The following is a 19,070-nucleotide window of genomic DNA, read 5'->3' on the forward strand; positions in this document are numbered from 1 at the left end:
GACTTGGCCTGCAGTTTCCCTCTAGGGTGATCTTGTAGCTCATCCTGCTGACAGGCTGACTCCAAGTGGAGGCATGTGGGTTCTCCCTGCCACTGCTCTCCTCTGCCCATGGTCATTCTCAAGCCATCTGCCCATCTCACTCATGGCTTCAGCCTGTCGCTCCTATGTTATTTCTGAGTTCTCCCAGATACCTGATTTCTTGCCTCCAAAGAGCTTAAATGATTGTCGGTGGAAGTACCTTTCACAGAATGATTTTCAGCTTCTCCCTGAGAAGGCAACAATCCCAAAGATACCCAGTGATGATCAATTAATTGATAATCAGCCACAAAATCCAGTCTCCTCTAGAGGTCTCTGCTGACTTACTAATGGCCAAAAGACAAAGACAGTGACACTTTGGGGTGACTTTTAGTCTTTTTTTGAACTCCGTTTACAAGAGGAGACCATTTTCTTTATACGGGCCCATAACCCAAGCTACCCAACCACATCTGGAACTCAGCTGGTCTTCTGTGAGCTCACATCAATTTCATATTGAGTCCAATTGTTCACAGAGGCTTTTCAGTCCTAGATGCCCTGCTCATTTTACCTATTCACTTTCTTCTTTTTTTAAAGACCTGATTGTGTGTTCCCTCATGCCATCTTCAGTTCTTTAGACCCTGTGTTCACTTTGGATGCTGATGGCTCACAAAACTGCAGCAATGATCTGGGCTGAGAGTGAGAGATTGTGCAAGATTGAGTAGAAAAAACCAAAGCCTTGGTAGTAGAACAGTCTATTTCCTCATCTGCAAAATGATCTCTGTGGCACCATAGTAATGTGTCTTTGGTACTCAACTATGGAAGCTATTGTAATAGCAGAAGCAAAAATTCTGCAAATCAGTTAAGCAGAAGAGCCTCACCTCCTGGGACCTGAAGAAGGAGTTAAAAAGTGGGGCATCCATGGCAAAGCGGATCAACATTTCATCAAGTCAGTGGTTTGAAACTGCATGGCAGGGTCGTGTGATTTATGGGTTTCCATTTTATTCCATTTCTATCCTTTTCCTGTATACTCAGTTTCAGGCATGCAACATGTCCTTGAGTGGACAAGGCCTTGGAAGGCACCTTCACTGAGGTTGGCCTTCTTTACAGACCATTTACCCTTCTCCATACCTGAAACGAACTGAAGATCCAGCTCAGTGTTCTGATCCTTTTATTCCCATCTTTTGCCATGGTTAGGAGCCTGGATTTCCTCTGTACAAAACCTGTGGGCCCAAATCTTTCTTTGGCTAATTTTTCATGGTCAAGGCTGATTGACAGTTGAAAACTTTTAGAGCCATATGCCCTCCTTTTTTTTTAAGTTGTTTCTTATTACACCAGGCACACCTGAGGTGCCATATTTCCATACGGTCTATATCCCTTTGCTTGACCTGCAGATATAAAGTCATCCTTCAGTTCACTATTTTATGTTGTCTATTAAAGTCACTATAATTCATGAATTGAGAGTTGCCACAAGCCTTAATATGAGCACCACAATAATGCCAGTACTTTCTACATTGTATCATAGCCCTCCTGGCGAAAGCAAGTTGGCAATTTAGTCTCTGCTCTTCACGAGGGATGGGGATAGATTGTGGTTATCAATAAATATTTGATTAATTAATTGACTGACTACGTCTTAAGCCTTTTAAGACAAGATAGGTCCTGGTCCTGCTACTAACTTGCTAGTATTCTTGGGTAAGTCATTTAATTTTGCTGGCTCTCTGTTCCACAACTGTAAAATGATTCATGATCCCAAAGTCCCTTGCAACTTTAAATTACTAAGAAATATATACATATATATATACACATGTGTGTGTATATATACATATACTATATATATAATATATATACATATACTATATATAATATATATATACATAATATATATACATATACTATATATAATATATATACATATACATAATATATACATATACTATATATAATACATATGCATATATATAATATATATACATATACTATATATAATATATACATATACTATATATAATATATATACATATACTATATATAATATATATACATATACTATATATAATATATACATATACTATATATAATATATATACATATACTATATATATAATATATATACATTATATATACATATACTATATATATGATATATATACATATATATAATATATATATTTATTCCACCATGTTTATTGAAACTAGCCATAGAAGAAGACTCCTTCAACTAGGCCAATACTCTAATATTTAATATATAGAGGGTACAAATAAAACCAATTTGGGGAAAGAAAAATATTGGTAGCTTCTCAGCATAGGGTCAAGTAAAGGCAAATGCCCTGGAACATCTTCCGGAGCCCAGGGTGGAGTGGATCATCTAACTAGGCCGACCGTGGCCTTTTAGTGCCTGCATCAACATCAACAGACTATAAAGAGACTTTTACAAGTTGATTCAAGCATAGCCACATGTGGGGAAACTAGGAATCTAGAAAGTCAATAGAAGTTATTGGCAATTTTTCCACTTTCTTCCTCCCTTTCTCAAAATCCAAGAGGGCCCAGAAGGGCACTAGAAAACAGATATTTGATGGCTTACTGTGTCTTTAGGGCAATCTCTATCTCATCTTTCTACTCGTCTTTCCTATTCTCATACCTCTTTTTCAGTCTCTTTTCTTTCCTTATTGACTCCTCATTCATCAAGTATTCACAAGGATGATAAGAAGTGGCTTCTGATGACACAGTGAATACATTAAGACAAATGTCTGTTACCTGACACAGGATGGGGGACACAGGGAGGAATTACTGACAGTCTACCAAAGCTTCCCCCAACTAGGAACACAGACACCCCCTCTGATGGGGGTGGTGGTGAGCAAGAATATAGTCACTCAGCTATCCACCACTTACCTGAGTGACCATATTCTTATGTCTTCCCTCTGTTGGACTCACAGGATATTGGTACCCCATGTACAAAGCCAAGATCATCCTCTGGGAGAGCTTAGCTGGGGCCCGTGGTCGGGGAGCTGCTGGTGCTGGCATCCACTTGCAGGAGCTGCAAAATACTGGAACAATGTGGCCTCAGAGCTTCAGTTTCTTGAGCAAGGATTACAGGTAAATTCCTTATTCTCATTTTTTCTAGAACTCTCTTTGGTGTGCTATTAGTAGAAAAAAAAAAGACAAAGCTTTGGAGGCAAGATCTACATCCAGATCTCAGCCCTCCTACCTACAGGGTGCCACCTTGGGTGAGTTACTTCATCTCCCTGAACCTCAGTTGCCTCATGAGTGAACTCCCAACTCAAGGGGTGCTTGTGAAAAATGTGAGATAATTCATGCACAGTTCTTTGTCACATGGTGGGTGTTCAGTAAGTGGTGGCTATTGTGACCACAATGGTTGCTAGATCTCCCACCACATAGCGTTGGTCCTGCTGCCTTTTATTGTCTCTATCAAAATTAATAGAGTCTAGAGAGACTTTAGAAACCCTCTCTCCAAAACTGATTCAAGCATAGCCTCATATGGAGGAACCAGACATCTATAAAGTTAACAGAAGTTATTGTCCATTTTTTTTCACACACTTTCTCCCTTTTCCAGAAAATCAGGGGGGCAGGAGGGAAATGTGAAGCAGATGCATGATGACCGTCAGGGCGATGCCAGAGAGCCTGAGCAGCTTTGTTTATTCATCTGTAATTGGAGGAGTTGGTCTTCTTAGCTGGGGCAGTCTAAGAGTCAGTGGGACAACAGGCTACTCCAAATCTCCAGCTTCATCTGCACACCAGCCATGGCCAGAGGGGTGATGCCTTCAGGAACCTCTTATCCTCTGCCCCATGGGTGTGTAGCATCCTTGAGAAGGAATGGTATCGGTCATTTTCCCTGGTCCCTGTCTCTGTCTCTTGGTCTTCTCCTGTAGGACCCCATGCAGTTGATCTGGAAAAGGATGCAATTAGGGAAGACTTGCATGGTTCTTGAAGATCCCTCCCACTCTAAACTAAGTCCCCAGATACACTGGTTCACTTTGCATTTCTTTACTTCTACCCCAACTTTCATCGCCATCTGATTTATTTGTTTATTTGTTTATCACTTGTCTCTCTTCACTAGAACATCAACTCCATGAGAGCAAAGACCTCCTTGTCACACCCACAACTGTGACCTCCAGTGCCTAGAGGGTGGCCGAGCACACAGCAGGCATGGAGTAAATATTTGCTAAGTGGATGTGTAAATGAAGGGATGTAAGCCTCATGCCCACACACAGGGGCTGGGGCCACAGGAAGCCAGCACATCTAGACTAGGGCAACAGCTAACAGTGGAGGCAAACACCTGGCTCATGAGTGGCCATGGAGAGGCCACACAGCACAACCCCTTTCGAACTGCAGTTGAATGACTTTGACATCCACAGATGAGCATCAAGCAAATCAGATAAACTAGTCGCTTAGCTACATGTCACCCCTATGGGTTGTTGGTTAGTTGGACTTTTCCCCTTTTGTCTTGTTTAGGCAGATCTGGTGTCCTGAGTGTAGGGTCACCGTAAGGCAGAGGAAAGAGATGCAAATAAAGTGGGTGGATCTCAGGGAAGGAAATGATCTCAGTGGTCTCAGATGCTGCCCATAGCAGGGTCCAATGGCCAGTTGAGTTGAGTGTATGGGAGGCTTGTGGAAGAACAGTAAGGCAAAAGACCCCTATGGCACTGAAAAAGAAAACAGATGCCCACCCAAATAGATGACCAGTATCGGGGCTTTCTCCACCCCTGCCAGAGTTGGCCTCTCATTCAACAGTTTTCCATCTCACTTCCCATTGTTTTACTGAGACATGGCTTCTTCCTGCCTTGCCATATCCTACCTGCTTTTAATTGTTCCCAAATGACTTGATGTAATTCCAAAATTTAGCCCTTTTAGGTTCTATTTTCACCTTAACCAACCTGGAACCCCATCCTGCCTGCACCCTCATTAAACACAGACAGGATGAAGACAGGGAGGGCATCATCTACATTGTACATCCCAAGTGGCTTCAGCCGCACCTTCCAGTGGCCTTTGGAACAACCACAGAGATCTGCAGGTGTGAGTGGGTGGGAGGTGTCCTCAGGAAACTGAAGGAGATGAGGGCTTCTGGGCCCTTCAATCTGGCTTGCTCAAATGTCATCTAGTTTTGCCCCATTGATTTCAACTGTGGATGGGACTATGTTTGCCTGTTCATTAGAAAATACTTCATTTTCCTTCTTCTCATTTATTTTTTAATCTGCCCCGCCCTTGGCTGTAGAAGTGAACCACTCTGCCCACAGCTCAGCAGCCAGGGGCTCAGTGTTTTCCTTCCTGACTGTAGGCAGAGGCCCAAGTGCCCTTGAGTTGTCCAAGATAGAATCGCTCACAAATCTGCCTTGTTATTGATGTTTGATCAGTGAATGTACAGAGATGCAATTGTAGCCCAAAGAATGTGGGATTTGGAGAGATCGCGCTCGGTCTCACGTTCCTCAGGCCTGTGGTGAGGGTGAAAGAAACCCACCCCCTTTCCCAGGCTACCTGATGCCCATTGTGTTACTGTCTATCTGAACTGAAGATTCTAACAGAGGATGAAAAGCAGATCAAAACAAAATTCCCCCAAAACCGTCAACACAAAAGTAGGAGCTACACGACTCCGGTTAACTGGACCAGAGAAGAAAAGTGGAGCAATGACGCCACCAAGTGGTGTGTCTGTGAGTGAGAGCATGGCTGCTGGTTTTTCATTAACATTAGTATCCTTAGAATTATGGAGCCTCAACCTGATGAAGGATCATTAGAGCGTAGGGTTAATGGGGCCGGCTAAACCAGAAGGAAACATCAAACAACTGTGCTAGGAAGGGTGGCAAGCCGGAGAATGAGGATGGAGCAGCAGAAATGAATCCTCTCTAGAGGGAAAACAATAAATATGGTATTATTTAGTCGGTGACATAAGGAAATGTTTTGAAAATGCCATTCTTATACTGCCCGCATCAGAACCACCTGGAGTGCTTGTCAAAGGTGCAGATTCCTGGGCCAACCTCAACCCTAATCAGAATCTCTGGGGCTGGTGACTGGGTGTTTGTACTTTTAACAAGTGCCTTAGGTGAGTTCTAAGTGGGAAGCCAGTAAGTGAGGTGCATGAAGTCTCATTTATCCACTCTGTAAAAAAGAGAGTGGAGGCAATGGACAGGAGGAAGAACAGTCATGTTTAAAAGAGTTAGAAATGTTGGGCGGGGCGCGGTGGCTCACACCTGTAATTCCAGCACTTTGGGAGGTCGAGGTGGGTGGATCACCTGAGGTCAGGAGTTTAAGACCAGCCTGGCCAACATGGTGAAACCTTGTATCTACAAAAAAATACAAAAATTAGTCGGGCATGGTGGCTTTCACCTGAAATCCCAGCTACACAGGAGGGTGAGGGAGCAGAATCACTTGAACCCGGGAGGCAGAGGTTTCAGCGAGCCTAGATTGTGCCACTGCACTCCACCTGGGTGACAGAGTAAGACTTCATCTCAAAAATAAATAAATAAATAAATAAAAAGATAGAAATGTGAAGGGAAGGAGAATCCTTTCTATGAGACGGGGATACATGCAGGACTATCTGGGCAGCTGCCAGCCAGGCAGCCAGCCTCACTGAGGGGTTTCTCTCTGGAGCTCTCTTCCTTCTCCCGGTTATGTTAGGCTCCACTGGGCAGGGCTGCCTCAATACACACTCTCTGGGCTGCGTGTCGACGTCCAGGTGCCCCCCATCTGGCCTAATGAAGGGCAGAGGGTGTCTAATCACTGGTTGCTGTTGACTGAGTCACCTGGTAGAGAATGCATGGCCCAGGAGTTGAAGGGTGGGGTGCTGCTCTTGGTTCTGCCATCACCGGGGTGGGCATCTTTGGAGTCTCTGGGTCTCTATTCCCTCATCTTCAGGAGGAGAGAATTGAGCTAAGGGATCTGATGGCTCTAGCAGCAACCCAGGACTCTTCTCTCTCCTCTGGGGCCCTGATCTGGAGCTCACCTGGTCTGCTCACCCTGAGGGTTTGGCTTCAGTGTGGGGTCAGGGATCTCTAACCCCCCACAGGCCTATGAGGGAAACTTTGAGCCTGGTGCCACTGATGAAAGAGGCTCCGTCACATGGAAAACTTTACTTAAGAACCCACCTGCCCCATGAATGGTAGGTTTCCGGTTTCATGGACAGGATTTTCCCAGGAATTCCAGAGAGGGGTGTGGTGGTGCCAATGAGCTGGAACAGACCTTTAGGACCGAAGCCTTGGCATACCTGGGGAACATGTCAGGGAAACTTCCAGCCCCAGCCCCCTTTCTCTCTGTCTCAGGGGAAATGCCACCAGGACAGGAAGTCACAGGAAATAGTGACTACACTAAGTATCACTGAATTGCGCACTTTAAAATGATGAATTTCATATTTAGTGAATTGGGTGAATTATATTTTAATTTTTAAAAACATTTAAATACTTATCAAAAGGGAAAAAAAATAAGTCACCAGAGGCTTAGGGATAGAAAGAGGTGGAAAAATGTTTATCTTATCACTGGATTTAATATATTGGATAATTAGGATTCAGCTGAAACCCAAGTGCTGAGTTCTAGAAGAGCAAGTCAGAGAGTGAAAACTCCACCCGTATCCATGCCGAGCGGGGGAATGGGGTCCGAGGGGAAGCACCGCCCGGCTGACCTCAGCTCCAGCCCTCCCAGCTGACTTCAGCTCCAGCCTGCTCGGGACTCCCTTTCTGTCTAGCCCAGCTCCTTGTTCCTTCAGACAAGTGGCTGCCGGGGGCTCTAAATCCCACACCAACCCAGAGCACCTTGTGGAAAAATCCTTCCTCCCTTTTGGTCAGCTGGGGCTGGGTGGGAATTTTCCAAAAGGAACTTTTCCTTAGAAACCCTGGGGCAGGGTTGGAATCTAAGTACAAAGGTCTTAGGAAAAAAAAAATCCATTCCGCCAGAGTGTACATTTCCATAGTGATGACAGCAGAGATTGAGGTTCAGGGGAAGAGTTGGTGGGACCCTTTCTCTTATCTCAGATCTGAGTAGCGTCTCCACTCCCAGAGACCCTTCCTGCATGGTCCTCTTGCCCCTCCTGGGATGGGGATGAAATCCAGCCCCAGACCTTCCATGAAATCATGTCTAAGAGTGGGGCATTGGAGATGGAGGTCTGAGTGGCCACCTCCCTGAGGGCTTAAACACAGCCTTCTTTGGTGCTGCTATCCAAATTACTCCGAGAAGGCCAGGTGCAGTGGCTCTTGCCTGTAATCCCAGCACTTTGGGAGGCTGAGGCAGGCAGATCACGAGGTCAGGAGTTCGAGACCAGCCTGGCCAACATAGTGAAACCCCGTCTCTACTAAAAATACAAAAATTAGCTGGGTGTGGTGGTGGGTGCCTGTAATCCCAGCTACTCAGGAGACTGAGAAAGGAGAATCACTTGAACCCGGGAGGTGGAGGATGCAGCGAGCCGAGATTGTACCACTGCACTCCAGCTGGGTGACAGAGTGAGACTCCATCTCACAAACAACAACAACAACAACAATACCAAATTACTCTGAGAATTACAGGGGAATGGAGCTGGTGGAAATCATATGCATTGCCTGTTCCAACTCATCCCTCCATCCACATTCCATTCTCAGGTGAAGGCACTGAAGTCCACGAGGTGGAATATCTTTGCTCAAGATCACCCAAGGTGTCAGGGCTGGAAGGACACAGAGCTGGCCACCTGGCATAGGGCACCTCGGAGGCCAGTCTAGGCTCTTCTGTGGCTTCTAGGGACCCAGCCCCGCTGAGCAGGTGAACCTCAGAGTGTGGCATGGGGCTGGCGGGAGGAGAGGAAAGTAGTGCCATCGTGGATGTCCCCCAAACTCTACTCACCAGAACCCCATTGAGGAAGTACCTGTGGAGTGCCAGACTTGGGTTGCCCAAGTGGGGGACACAGCCTGAGCCAAGGCACAGGGGATATAGAGGCCCTGGCATGGTGGAGGAATGGCAAGTCCACAGTTTGACTCTGTGAGGGAAGAGGGCAGGTGGTGAGGCTCAACTGGAGGCTTGGCCTCAGCTGTTAAGGATTTGGGCTGAAGAACATGGCAGCCACTGTGAGCCTTGAAGTGGAAGTGATTAAAGGAGCTGGTGCAGTGGGCAGATTAGATCAGGGCTGCCCTGGCTGGGACAGCCATCAGTAGGACAGTGTAGCCTTCCAGTAAAAACTGACACAGGTCTGGATCAGGTGATGGGAGGGGGAATCCAGGGGAGGACAGATGCAAGAGCACTTGGAAGACAGGTCAGTCGATGCTCAAGGGCAGTGCAATGAGAGAGAAGGACTCCCAGGCTTCTCAACTAGGCAAATGGGCAAATGGTGATGTCATGAAGCAAGATGATGGGAGGGACAGGGGAGTTCACAGGTGGGGTTCGCTCTCTCCTCCAGATCTGGTTCCTGCTTTGCAGGGCTTGGAGTGCATTTTCCAAATGTGGTTCCCATGCCACTTCTGTCAGACTCGGAACCACCTGGCCTACTTGTTAAAGATGTAGATTCCTAAGCCCCACTCAGAATCTCTGGGAATAAAAGGCTGGAGCCCTGGGATTTGAAAAACACCTGGTCTTAAACTTGGATGTTGGAGACATTGGAAGAAAAGCAGGTTTTAGACTGGAAGAAGAGCAGGAAGATAGTGAGTTTGGCTTTAGAGTTGCAGATGTCTCATGGGCAGTTAGCTATTAAAAGCTAGAGCTTGGAAAAGCCATCGGGTTAGGGCGGATAGAGATTCAAGATTGTAACTGGAGAAATAATTTGAAATTGCATGCGATTTGTCACTTTTGTCTTTGTGAGTCTGTGACCTTTACGTAAAGTCTGCCCTAGGCAGCCATATGTCTGGGAAGAGATTAGAACCTGTTAGAGAAGGATTGCCTAGAAAAAGGCCAGGTTGGTATTCAGGTTTTGACATTCAAAATATGATTATGTGGCAGGACAATGGTCTCCAAGCCAGGATATTATCCTGAGAGAGGAGTCACTGAATTCTTTCAGTTCCCTCTTCCTCCATTAGCTCATCAACAGGAAGGCTCCCTACCCTGTCTTAAGGCTCTGGTGGTGAAAATGTAGACGAAGGTAGCTATGGCGTTAGAATAAACACTGCTCCCTCCAAGGGAAAAAGAGGGCGAAGTTAGGGGGTATGGGGTGGGGTCTGGAGGTAAGAATTGTGCTGCCAGGGACAGTTAAGATGTGGCTCCATCATCCAAGGACCTCCCCAGGACCAAGCTAGACAGCTGGGGGTTCAAGATCAGAGGCCATAAAGCGCACAGGGAAGGGGTCAGCCAAGAATATCACCCTGGAGAGCAAGGGGCCCTCCCAGAAGACTAGACCTAGCACCCGCAAGGCCAGGGGCCTCTTCTTGCAGAGCTAGGCCATGCCAGCTGCAAGCCTGTGTGCTATAATTCAAGAGAGACTGAGGCACCTTCCAGGGCTTTTATAGTTATCCAGCCTGATTAAACTTTACTAGCGATAGGCCTTATTTAACAGTTGCACTTATAATCTTGCACATCCAAGATGTAGTATGTGTTACATTTCCAGTTTCATGAAGGAGTCATTCAGTGGTAATAGAAGCATGAGAGTCATTGAACTTAGCTAAAGAATGTGAGTATTATGAGAACACTGGGCTGCAGGAGCCAGTGATGGGAAGAGCGAAATGCAGAAAGGGGGCTCGGAGGTGAGGGGAGAGCTGGGGAGATGGTCCTGGGAAGCTTGGAAAGAGAAGTTTAGGAAGACGATGGTGAACAACACAATCTAAAGTTTCAAGAGGAAGGGAGGATGAAGATGAAAAAAGGGCCATTCAATTTGACAAGTAGGTTATCAAAATGACATTTAAGAAGCCAAATGACCATAGTGGTTGGAAGAAAATCTGTCAGGTAAACCACTGGTGTTGAGGCATGAGTGGGAGATGAAATGGAAACAGCTAGAATGAGTGTTTCCTTTGATGAGTTTGTTACTGGATTAGGTGAAGAATAATAAATCAGATGACACTTTGAGTGGGTTGCATGATCAGGATTATGGAGGACCTGGATATGTCTGTAGGTAGAGAGGAAAGATCCAGCCAATGAGCAAAGATGAAAGATGCTAGGAAAAAGAGGAGGCTTTTGAGTGTGATGGTTGAGTGGGACAGCTTGGGAAGAAGTTGAAGAGGGATGATTAAGAGGACAGGTGGTAGGACTGGCCTTGTGCAGAAAACGACCTCTCTCTCCAAGAAGGAAATTATATTTGTCAATATAATTTTATTAATAATTATGTACTTACTAGCTAAAGAACATAATCAAAATAACAGAAAAATTTAAAACATCAATCATTTATTTTTCCGTGTTTCTTCCCAGTTCTAATCCTAATACTTTTATTATTTTTATGCAGTTGTAACCCAACCACAAGTGAGAACTCAGGAATTCTCAGGTGGAGATGAGGGTTTATTAATAGATGAGACCAGAGATGTGCCCTTTCCCCTTTATTCTTCAGTAACTAAAAGATGAGGTTGTCTGCAAATGAGGTTGCCCCTGTGGAGGGGAGCCTGTGCTATGAAGGCCTGGGGAGGGCGGTGTATATGGATGAGGCTCGTGCCCACAGTGCACTGGGGCCTCTGCTGCAGGCCAATCTCGCGATGATGGGAGGGATGTTGCTGATGCAGTGAATTAAGGGTGAGAACAGGCCAAGTGTGATGGCTCATGCCTGTAATCCCAACAGTTTAGGATGTCGAAGCAGGAGGATCGCTTGAGCCCAGGAGTTCGAGACCAACCTGGGCAACACAGTGAGACCCCGTCTCTACAAAAAATAAGCAAAATTAGCCAGGTGTGGCACACACCTGTAGTCCCAGCCACTTGGGAGGCTGAGGTGGGAGGATCACTGCTTGAGCCTGGGAGGTTGAGACTGAAGTGACCCAAGATCATACGACAGCACTCCAGCCTGAGTGATGGAATGAGATCCTGTCTCAAGAAAAACAAAAACACCCAAAAAACAAAAAAAACAAAACAGTGAGAACAGCAGGATTATATAAATAAAGGATTAAAAGCGAAAAGCTGGGGTTACCCCCAGGGAAAATTTCTGAAGTATTGTCAGCTTAATTTTGTGTCAATATAATTATATTAATAATTAGGTACTTATTGGCCAAAGAACATAATCAAAATAATAGAAAAATTTTTTAAATCAATCATTTATTTTTCCATGTTTCTTCCCAGTTCTAGTCCTAATACTTTCATTATTTTTATGCGGTTGTGACCCAATCAAAAATTGTGGCAGATTATATTTTCTAAAACTGGCCTTAGCAGTATTTCCAGTCCTGTATGCTTTTCCAGAAACTTGTTGCTCTCCCATCATAAGGTGGCATCTCTTTTCTTTCCCTTTGAAACTGACAAGACTTTGTGACTCAATGAATGGAAATGGAAACGACACTGCAAAATTTCTAAGACTAGGTCATATATGATTAACTGACTTCTACCTGGCTCTCTCGCTGGGGTCTTTTGCCCTTGGAACCCAGCCACCATGTTCTGAGGAAGCCCAAGCCAAACAGAGGTGTCCTGGCCAACAGAGCCAGCTAAGGCCTCAGCAGATGACCAACATCAACTGCCAGACACGTAAATGAATGAGCCTCATGTGAATCCAGCCCCTGACATTGTGGGCCCAGATAAGCCATACTGCTGTAAGCCGTCTGAATTTCTGATCCGTAATAAATGGTTGTTTCATCTCACTAAGTTTTTGGGTAATCTTTATGCAGCTATAGTCACTGAAACACATGGAGAGTTTTGTTTTATAACTTTTGCATTTGTTAGCATGAGGATTTTCTCATGTTGCTTTATAGTCATCATAATTATTTTATTGGCTACAAAATATTTTGAGTTGATGTAGTATAGCTTATTTAAATATTGTGCTATTCTTGGCTATTTAGACTGTTTCTCGTTTTTTGCTATTTAAGTAATGATATAAAAAGTTATGCATAGAGATTTTTCTCTTTCTTTGAATTGCTTCAGTGGGACAAATTCCCAGAAGTAGAATTACTTTTGGGTATGAACATTTTTGTGGCTTCCCAAACGTACCACCAAATTACTTCTCAAACAAAATTGCATTGATTCTGCCATTAGTTGTTTGGCAATGTTGGTACATAAAACCACCTCAAATGTGTTTTGAATTAAAGAGGGCATAAGTAAAAAACTGTATTAAAGAAAACCCTTTACTGTCTTTGCATCAGCATCAGACATCACCATCACTTTTAGTTTTTTGCTAGTTTAATCAATGGAAATTGTATTTTTATCATTGTTATTCATTTGTGTATCTTGAGTGAGTACTGAAGTAGAGATTTTTTCATATTTCAGAAATTGTTTTTACTCCTATCTGAAGCATCTATATATATTCTTTATCCAATAATGTATTTATAAGAGCTCTTGACATCACTGTTTATTTAAAGTATGTCATAATTTCATCAGTAGACTATAAAATATATTGTGGCTCATGACTGGTATTAAAGAAAAAACAGAATAGAATAAAATAGAAATATCAGAGCATTCTGCATATAGTAAGATTTTTTGTGTTTTTTAAAAAAATTTGTATACATTTCAGGGGTAAAAGTTCATCTTTTTAAAATGGATATATGGTATAGTGGTGAAGTCTAGGCTTTTCATGTAGCTATCACCTGAGCAGTGTATATTGTACCCATTAAGTAACTTATCATCCCTTACCCCCTCTCATCCTCCCACCCTGCCATCCTTCCCAGTTTCCAGTGTCTATTACTCCATTCTGTGTCCATGTGTACACATTACTTAGCTTGCACTTATAAGTGGGGGCATGTGGTATTTGACTTTCTGTTTCTGAGTTATTTTACTTAAGATAATGACCTCTAGTTCCATCTATATTACTGCAAATACATGATTTCATTCTTTTTTTATGTCTAAATAGTATTCCATTGTCTATACGTGCCACATTTTATTTATCCAATCATCCATTGATAGGCACTTAGGTTGATTTCATATTGTTGCTATTGTGAATAGTGCTGCAATAAACATACAGTGTAGGTATGTTTTTGATATAATGATTTCTTTTCCTCATACCCAGTCGTGGGATTGCTAGATTGAATGTTACTCTATTTTTAGTTGAGAAATCTCCATACTGTTTTCCACAGGGGTTGTACTAATTTACATTCCCATCAACAGAGTATAGTAAGTTTTTTTTTGTATGAAACTTTTATTTCAATGTAAGTTTGTATTGGGTCATGATACTCTTCTTCTTAGCGGAGATGCAACAAAGATGTTCTTAAAAGATGGGACTTATAAAGCATATTTATTAACCCCTTTTTATATTGATGTAAACATCTCCCAGGCTGTAGCTTCCCTTTTTGTATTGAATTATTTTTCTTTTGCACTATTTTAATTTTTCATGTGGTCAGGCCCAACAATCTTTTGTAATTTCTTATTTCAGTTGTAAACAGAAATTCATCTTGTTTCTACAGAGGTGATAAATGATCTATCCTATTTTTTGTCAACTCAATTCTAACTGAAGCATTCTCTGGACACCTCGGAACTTCTAAAAATTCACGTTGGTTCAGCAAAATGCAAATGAAGAGCTCTGGCGCAAATGCTATTATGGAGTGAGTAAATTGAGAATGTGTGATAATCACGAGATCACATGTCCCCATTCTCACTTCCAGTTGTCAGTTTATGCTGCATCAGCAAAACGAGTTCTGGGGCAAATGCTGTATAAGCAAATGTTATAATTGTTACCCAAAGATAGCTACCAAATGATGAAAAATATTGAAGAAGTCAAGTTGAAAATGCCAGAACGCATGGAAAAACTCAGAATAAGACAAGAGAGATGAGTTTGGAGACAAAACTGTCAGAATAGAGATGACTAAAAGGATAGTAATAATTGTTCCTGATTATTGTGTATTTGCCCAGCTCATTTACTCCTCACCACCATTATTTCCATTTTGCATTTTGCATTCCATTACCATTATTTCCATTTTACAGATGAGAAAACTGCAGTGCAAAAAGCTATGTGACTTAGTCAAGGTCATCCAGCTTAAACAGGTGCCTGGAATTGGAACTTCAAACCCGGTTCTTAATCACTGGCTCATGCTGCCTCTGACGTGGGAGCTAGGGGTTGCAGCTAAAAGAAAAAGGCTAATATATGGAGAGAGCATCACTTACAACCCAAGAGTTATAAAGGGATATTTCGACTGTTCTATGGAAACTTTCCAGATTTCTCCCCCCATTCTGGAGAATTTACTTCAAATAACTGGATCTAGACATCTAGAATAAAAGCAGTTTCTGCCATGTACAGTGCTGGAGATAAGGGCTGATGTTTTGTATTCCAGCTGTGATTTTCCTGGATTCCATTCAGATCATGAAAATTCCTAACAAAGACACACGAGAGACAGTGGGTCAGAGCACACAGTTGGCAGCCAGTGTGCTTGGATTTGCTACCAGCTCAGCCTCTTTCTAGCTGTGTGATGGGGGCATGTTTTCCTCATTTTTAAAGTGAGGACAATAATAGAACCAACCTCAGAGGGCTGTTGTAAGACAATGTCTATCCATAGCAAGTGATACGCTAGTATTTGTTATTTTATTATATGCTACAATTATTTTACTTGAAGCTGATATATTTCATATTAGTTATTTTTTTTCTGGTTGGATTTTAGGAGATACTCTGGTTTTATCAGTAGTGTGTTCACAGATAGGGTGTTTCTATGTTGATTCTTGTAAATTACATTGGCATTTTCTTATCTAATTCTTCAGTTTCCAGAATACCTGATATTTGAGTGGGGTGGCCATATGTTCCAGTTTACTCTTGTTATGCTAGTATCACTATATCTATACTCAAATGTCCCTGTTTGGAAGAGAAATCCTGTGGTCCTCCTATTTGGAGAAGTGCAACCCTCTTACCGGGGGTCACTGTTACATTATATGGGCTGGCTCAGGAGGTGCAAAGCTGGCATAAAATCAAAGATAGTGTGTTTTCTTTTAATCATTTTTCATGCCAGGATCCCCTTGGCAAGCTGCGGAAGCTTTTGGAGCTCTTCTAAGAAAAATGTTTTTAAGTACATAAAATGAAATGCACAAGATTACCAAGAAATTCTTTAGTTTTGAAAGACTGCTATCACAATATTTTTAAAAACCAAATTTGTAATATGATAATACATAGGCTTTTTATTAATGACTAAATAACAGCTCTAGTGACAGGTTTAATAACTCTGGTAATTTCAAAGTAGTGATGCACATAGATGACATCGTGAGATATTCCTAATAACAGTAATGGGATTTAGCAAGAGCTGTGACTTTCTATTTGTGACAAAGTTACAGGCCCCACTTCTGTTCTCTATATTCACAATAGAATGTAATATTTTCCATGTCCATGTTCACAGACCTCTCGGATTCAATCCAGACCTCTTGTGGGTGCCAGTTTAAGAACTGCTGAATGGGCCATGCACGGTGGCTCACACCTGTAATCCCAGCACTTTGGGAGGCCAAGGCGGGCAGATGGCTTGAGGTCAGGAGTTCAAGACCAGCCTGGCCAACATGGCGAAACCCCATCTCTACTAGAATTACAAAAATTAGCCTGGTGTGGTGGCAGGTGCCTATAATCCCAGCTACTCAGAAGGCTGAGGCAAGAGAATCGCTTGAACCTGGGAAGCGGAGGTGGCAGTGAGCCAGTATAGCGCCACTGCACTCCAGCCTGGGCGACAGAGTGAGACTCTATCTCAATAAATAAATAAATAAATAAATAAATAAATAAATAAGAAAAGAAAAGAACTGCTGCACAAGAGTGAATGTTTGAAGCAAGCAGGAGGGGGGCAAACTGCACAAAGACCAGGAAGAAAAGAAAGAGGCTGGGATGGTCATAGATCTGCTGAGGAGCACAAGAAGTGAAGAGGAAAAATGACTCGGAAGATGCCAGGATGTGGACTGATGGAAGTAAAAGGGCAGGAATGGTCTGACAGATGTCTCTGTTGACAGAGGATACCCCACCCAGAATACATCCCGTCAGAAACGGGAATGTTCACAGTGGCCCAGAGCGCGGACTTTGAAGCCTGACACACCTAGGCGTGAACCCCCGCCCTGCTGCGTTTATCAGCATGTATTTTGCACAAGTCATTTAACTGCTCTGTGTCTTAGTTTGTCTTCTGTTTAGTGGGGATAATAATACATCCCTTACAAAATTGCTTTGAGCAGCAGTCCCCAACCTTTTTGGCACCAGGAACTGGTTTTGTGGAAAACAATTTTTCCACAGACCTGGGGGTGGGGAGGTGGTTTCGGGATATTATTATTACATTTTAACACATAATGAGATAATTATACAACTCACCATAATGTAGAATCAGTGGGAGCCCTGAGCTTGTTTTCCTGCAATTAGGCGGTCCCATCTGGGAGTGATGGAAGACAGTGGTAGGTCATCAGGCATTAGATTCTCTTAAGGAGCGCGCAGCCTAGATCCCTCGCATGCGCAGTTCACAGTAGGGTTCATGCTCCTATGAGACGCTAATGCCGCTGCTGACCCGACAGGAAGCGGAGCTCAGGCGGTAATGCGAGAGGGGAATGGCTGTAAGTACAGATGAAGCTCTGCCCGCTCGCCCATCGCACGCCTCTTGCTGTGCGGCCCCGTTCCTAACAGGCCATGGACTAGTACCGGTCTGTGGCCCCAGGGGTTGGGGACCCCTGGCTTTAAGGATTAAATGAGACAGTGTTTGTAAAGGGCTTTTTACTGCACCTATTGTATTGTACCACTTCCATCAATAGCTCTGGCAACAGTATTATTGTCGTCGCTGTTACTAGGAAGGTCCACTTCCCAGCAGCAAGCAGGGACTCCCACCAAGGATTACCAAAAATCGTTGTTGACCATTTATGGCCAGAAGGGGGAAGCATACACCACACTATAAGCTCAGGATGCTCAGGACGGAGAGTGGCGAGTGTGGATGGGGACTTCCTTTTGTTCACACAGGCTGAACTTGATGACTGAGGCTTCCTTCCCCCCCTTTGCTTGGCCATGGTGCTCGGAAGCCGGCCTGTCTTTGCTGTAGGATCAAGTGCACCCAGACTGCCTAGGCACTGTCAGGGATGTTCTGGTGAGGCAGGCAGGCCAGGGACCAGGCAGAGACCAGCTGGTGTATATCCCATTCTAGCCAAGCAGCATTTGAATCACATACATCGAGAGGGCAGGTGCTGGGGTCAGGGAAGAATTCTACCACACAGTAGTTGGAGCTACGTACTTCCTTCAACTCTTCACGTTATCTAACTTTTCACTTGCCTTCTTTTTGCTAGGAATATCATCTGCTCTCCACACAGTCCCAGGAACCAACAGAGTTTACACATGCTGTGCCCAACTTAGAAACATCCCACCTAGAATGGCCTGTTCTGTCCTCCCTCACCCCACCATGAAGAAATTTCATTGCCCAGCCTGGGCCACATAGTGAGACTCTGCATTAAAAAAAAAAAAAAAAAAAAAGCCGGGTATGGTTGTGCACACCTGTAGTCCCAGGTACTTGGGAGGCTTAGGTGGGAGGATTGCTTGAGCTGGGGAAGTTGAGGCTGCAGTGAGCCATGATTGCATCACTGCACTCAAGTCTGGGTGACAGAGCAAGACCCTGTCTCAAAAAAAAAAAAAAAAAAAAGAGGAAGAAAAAGAAGAAATTATTGCCGTATTTCTCCCCGTACAGAAAATTATGCAAAGTTTTTCACCTAGAGCTACCCATACACACATAGAAAGAAATCTACTCTACTTTCGTGGCAGAAAATTAACAAGTTGTAGGGACCAAGATCTTATTGCACTATCCTTTTGCAACCCTTCTGCAGGGACATCCAAGAAATGAGATGCAATTAAATAGGATGGTAGGAACATCATATATGAAGCATCATATATAAAGCTGTTTCTAAGGGAAAATGCTACCCTTTTCCAAGGAGGTACCCTATGACTAATTTGCAGACCTGCACCTTGGGGAATAGAACAACTTTATTTATTTATTTATTTATTTATTTATTTATTTATTTTTGAGACAAAGTCTTGTCGCCCAGACTGGAGTGCAATGGTGCAATCTTGGCTCATGGCAACCTCCACCTTCTGGGTTCAAGCAATTCTCCTGCCTCAGCCTCCCGAGTGGCTGGGATTACAG

The 19,070-nt window shown here is 43.6% G+C and overlaps 1 long non-coding RNA gene across 3 annotated transcripts; it reads right to left on the reverse strand.

The window, feature by feature from the left end:
* Positions 1-391: 391 nt before the first annotated feature.
* Positions 392-17,374, reverse strand: LOC129484038 (uncharacterized). 3 transcript variants are annotated; one of them, XR_008658344.1, is made up of 5 exons: positions 17,270-17,374; positions 3,630-3,916; positions 2,902-3,149; positions 2,651-2,766; positions 392-1,235 (listed from the first exon to the last, which is right to left on the reverse strand). It is a non-coding gene; the product is annotated as an uncharacterized lncRNA (long non-coding RNA). The 3 variants fall into 3 exon arrangements; XR_008658345.1 differs by lacking the exon at positions 392-1,235 and having other exon boundaries at positions 2,226-2,766; positions 3,568-3,916; XR_008658346.1 differs by lacking the exon at positions 2,651-2,766 and having other exon boundaries at positions 2,902-3,916.
* Between the last annotated feature and the right edge of the window lie 1,696 nt (positions 17,375-19,070).

Source organism: Symphalangus syndactylus, chromosome 6 (assembly GCF_028878055.3).
Source record: "Symphalangus syndactylus isolate Jambi chromosome 6, NHGRI_mSymSyn1-v2.1_pri, whole genome shotgun sequence".
NCBI lineage: Eukaryota > Metazoa > Chordata > Mammalia > Primates > Hylobatidae > Symphalangus > Symphalangus syndactylus.